The sequence below is a fragment of the Oryzias melastigma genome, linkage group LG17 (genome assembly GCF_002922805.2).
Source record: "Oryzias melastigma strain HK-1 linkage group LG17, ASM292280v2, whole genome shotgun sequence".
Taxonomy (NCBI): domain Eukaryota; kingdom Metazoa; phylum Chordata; class Actinopteri; order Beloniformes; family Adrianichthyidae; genus Oryzias; species Oryzias melastigma.
In genome coordinates, this window is record NC_050528.1 from 12,209,584 (window position 1) to 12,213,326 (window position 3,743).

General features: G+C 36.0%; 1 long non-coding RNA gene across 1 annotated transcript in view; it reads right to left on the bottom strand.

Annotated features, from left to right (window-relative positions):
* Positions 1–318: 318 nt before the first annotated feature.
* LOC118599987 overlaps positions 319–3,743 on the bottom strand; it is a 7,695-nt gene continuing 4,270 nt past the window's right edge. Inside the window, exon 3 of the long non-coding RNA XR_004949546.1 lies at positions 319–956. This is a non-coding gene — a long non-coding RNA (uncharacterized LOC118599987). The remainder of the gene's footprint in view (positions 957–3,743) is intronic.

A 3,743-nucleotide genomic window follows, 5' to 3' on the forward strand; every position in this document is an offset into this window, starting at 1 on the left:
ATGCTTCAAATGGTAAAGCTCAGAATAAAAGAGGATGCTCTTTAAAAATTTAAAGATGCACTAACAGGAATTTAGATTTATTTGGGGGATTTTTCACAGTGCAAATTACCAACAATGAGTCAGTCTTTTAATAAATGCATATTCTTGTGAGGTGATCATCACAAAAAATAGATTTTTGTGTGTTTGTCAAACTATTAATCTTGACATTTTATAATAAAAGTTATGATTTTAGAAGAATTCTTTAAAGACAGTTTTGTTCAAGGATGACCCCAAAAGCGATACTATATTGAGATTGACCAGAGGTTATTTTTTTGTGTCAAAACAGATTTATTTTTACAATAGCTCAACGCTAAGAAGGAAAAATGAGCAGCAGCAACCTCTCAGCCAGATGTTGCTGCTGAAATCAAAAATAAAAAGTTTTTTTTATGTGGAGTAAGAGAAATGTATTCAAAAATAGATCTAAATTTACAATAAATAATTAGAATACACAGTGAAATGATCTGAAATCCAAAAACTAAATTTTGATGAAATGTTCCCTTTTTTCTTGTACGGGAAGAAACAGGGGTGCTCTTAAGAAATGAATAGTGAAGAAAATACTCCTTAGTTCCTGAATTTTTAAATGTGATCCCAAAGGAATAAGTGGCTCACAGCACGTCACTGCTGTCAGGGATGGTGGAGCTGGAGGATCCAAATGCAGGCGGTCGCAGCAGGATGGCAAAAACTTCAAAGCAACTTTAAGTATTATAAAAAGTCTAATAAAAAGAACCAAGATTATGACTTAACTGAATTTTAAAATGTGCAAAACCCAAGAAGTTTGGCAAAAACAAAGACGAATAAATAATTGATAGAAATGAAAATGTATTTTATTTTCTTAAGCTGCTGATTCCATGACGGGGTCAGGGGGTCGCTAAGGCTTGTCCCAAGCGCTGTCCAGCAAAAGGAGGTGGGAAAATGACCTGAAACAAAAAAAGATTTTAATTAAAATTTGATTTTATCTTTAGGGAATCAAAAGTACATTATTGAAGACTTGAAGTTGAATCATATCTTCATCCGACTGATGAAGCCACTTGGACAAGAGGGGAAACATTTAAAAAACAAGAAGACTTTATGTCCAAATGCTATGATTCAACTTCAAAACAGCACTACCTGAATAAATGAGAACCTTTATTGAAAAAAACTAACTAAACACAATCTTAACGAGTTAAAAACTATTTAAACCTTGAAAGCAAAACTTGATCAAATTAAATGTAAAAAGTTATGTAGAAAATTCTTAAAATAGAGCTGTTTATGTCAGATTATATTTCATTTTGTTGACTTTTCTTCTAAATGTGTGAAAAATGGTGCTGAAAACATGTCTAGCATGCAATACAGCAGCCATTTAGAACTATTGTTAACTTTAAAAATCAATACATGATGACCATAATACACTTTGCACATGAATGCATGTCGACACCACAGAGTTAGTTAAACTAATTACGCAAAGTGTGGGGAAATGTGTAAAGTTTCAGTACTGAAGAAGAAAATTAAACTTAAAATTGCAGTTCTGAGTATTACTTTATTATTATCCAAGTGAATTAGGAGCAGGTGAAAAAATGTCAACGGAAAAAACCTGGAGATGTGACGTATGACCTACAATGGCACTTCTCAGCTCCATTCTGATGCATTTACTTGTCGACGACTAAAGTCACGAATGATCTGGCTCAGAACTGTACGGCTGAATAACTACAATGTTGTTCACCATTTTTATTTCACCTGTTATGTTAGCTTGTGAGGGGCTGTGAGCTAGAGGGAGAGCATGTAAACAAAGGGATGATGGGAAATGGGGGCAGGCTTACTCTGCTCTAACGGTCCTGCCCACAGCTGAGGCGAATTTGTTATAAATTCCTACCGGTCTGCAGAAAATATGTCCTATAAAAATACAGGTTTAAGGATTTCAATTAAAACATCATAATCATAATTAAAAGACCACAGGGATAATTTTTACAAAAGATCAAAATATGATTGGAGAAAGACTAAATAAAAACAAAGTGTAAGTCTTTTTCAGTTAGTTTGTCTTTTCAGCTTAAGGTTCTTGACGTTATTTTTGTCTTGTGTTTGTTTTCTTCTCTTTAAAGGTTTTAGCTTCCAATCATCACAGCTACTTTCTGTTAGATAATCCCCTCTCATTCTATTAAAGAGTTTCTTTACGCTCACCCTTACTGAATGCTTTTGCTTTCATCAATTTTCCTATTTAAGCTTAATTATCAGATTTGTTTCCGATCCACCAAAATCTCTCCTGCATCCAGGTCCTCAAAAACCACAATCCCAGGCTCAGAGTGATGGGCACTTGTACAAGACCATGTGATCACTTCTTATTCAGCTTTAACCAACACACACCTAGATCTACGGTCCACCAAAACCCTCAGTAAAACCGTCTCTCAGTTGTCCAGCTAATCCCTGTCATTAAAAACCTGTTTAATTTTCAGAATTCTCCCATCAGACTGATGAGCGTCTGTCTTATCTGACATTCTATAATTTAACTAATCCTAAAACTAAAATATGCTCACCTTACTTCAAAAATATTAAACTGCTGAGGAGAGCAAAAAAAAAAAATGCTGACAGCGACTTCTGGTTGGAAAATGTGGCTTTTTACAGGACAGCAACAGGAAAAAAACGGAGGCTGTTCAGCACAGCAGTCTATCATTTTCTAGTCTGATTTGAATTCACATCTGCTGCTTTGCCTGTGATGTTTCCTGCATCCAACATCGCTGCCATTTTCCTTTTCTTTCCTTGAGATATTTTGCCTTCCCCGTCCCTCAGTGCTTCTCTGCCTCCACCATGTTTGTGTGTGAGCAGCATTTCAGCCAGCCCCCGGTTGTCAACTGATTGCAGATAATTACAGCTATTTGACTGCAGCTTTCACAGCCAGCCCTTTCTGCAGGCACTTACAGAGGGAGAACATGCCAAGCAGAGGTCCTTAACTGCCTCTGTGGATAACTACAGGGACAATGGCGGAGTGAATGCAGCAGGAGAAGAAAAAAAAAGCATTTGATCAGTCCTGGAGGTCTTATTACTGTGACTTTCAAAAAAAATCAAATATTACATCATATAACAACATTTAAGGATGCTTTATTTATCCTAAGGTTAATCATTTTTTCACTGTAACAAATACATTAATGTTAAGGTTGTGTAAATGCAATATCCTGAATTATTTCCATCTAATTTTGCAACCTAATCTATAAACCTAATCCCACTTTGAAAAAATGTTCTTAAGCTGCTGTACATTTGTTACATGCCTCTCAGCTCAATGCTATATCCAGCACAGGATGAGTCAGACTCTTTATGATGACAGCTCTCCTCGTCCTTCTCCCACTCTTTCCCTGTCTGACAGCTTTTTTTCCTTATTATTCTTTTTCATCCTTGTTGTCTTCTTCATCCTTCCTTCCTTTCTCCTAAGTTATCTCCAACTTACTTACATAAGTTGCGCTGCATACATCCACAGAGGGGACTGGGGAGCTCATCACCATCCTCCTCACTCAGCAGGAACACTCTTTCTGCTTTTGTCCTTATTTCCTGTGGAGCTTTGACAGCTGCACGCTAACACACTGGCAAGAGCGCGGAATGGCAAGAAATCAAAGGAAGAAAATACAACTTTGACACCATCTTTTTCTTAGCTACCATAGAGACGTAACTCAAACAATATATTAGATGCCTTTCGTCTACTTTAGTTAAGTATTGTTTTTTTTTTTTTTTTTTTTTTTTTA